Source organism: Microtus ochrogaster, chromosome 22 (assembly GCF_000317375.1).
Source record: "Microtus ochrogaster isolate Prairie Vole_2 chromosome 22, MicOch1.0, whole genome shotgun sequence".
NCBI classification, from domain to species: domain Eukaryota; kingdom Metazoa; phylum Chordata; class Mammalia; order Rodentia; family Cricetidae; genus Microtus; species Microtus ochrogaster.
Genome location: NC_022023.1, coordinates 11,879,744 through 11,880,553, shown reverse-complemented (window position 1 = coordinate 11,880,553; position 810 = coordinate 11,879,744).

The window sequence follows — 810 nt, the reverse complement described above, 5'->3', positions numbered from 1 at the left end:
TCTCTCTCTCTCTCTCTCTCTCTCTCTCTCTCTCACACACACACACACACACACACACACACACACACAAATGGAGGTGCAAGGTTTATTTTTAGAGAGCTTATCCTCCATGCATGGGAAGCCTAAGGTAGGCTGTCAGCTCTCATGGACTAGTGGCTAGCACACAACGAGATGCAGAGGAGCCCAGACATAAAAAAGCCCCTTGTCCTCCCCCAAACTCAGTCTTGACGTATTAAAATCTAGAAATTGAATTAGAGGCCCTCCAACCCTAGAAGAGCACATCTCTGCCTAGGCCACTGGGACGTTTTTGTGAGGTTAATGGTAATCTCATTAGGTAATGTCTCTAGCTGAACATGAGGGTACTCAGCCTCCTCCAATCAGTGGCTCTCACGGGGCAAACGTGCAGTCAGCAGCTGACTCCACACTTCTGTGGCCTTTCACTCCCCATCCCTGGTCCTTACTCTCCAAGGAGTCCAGGTAGGAGGCTTCTGAATTGGCCAAGGTGGGAGATGCTGGTACAAATAATATTAATACAAGAACAAAAGAATTGGATGTTTGTAGACAGCTTAATTTGAGCAAAGCAATGTATACAACCGTTCACATACTTACATTATTGCATCGAATGCCAACCTTCTGAAATAGATCACTAATTAACCAGCCTGGCTTATAGCCATGTATTATAGTCCATGAAAGGGAGGTCTAGAGAGGTAGTTTTGTGATGTCACACAGTTAGAGTGTCTCAGAGACAGAATCTAGAGAGCAGTTGCCTTGGGAAAGGGAGAAGGTGTGTGTGTGTGTGTGTGTGTGTGT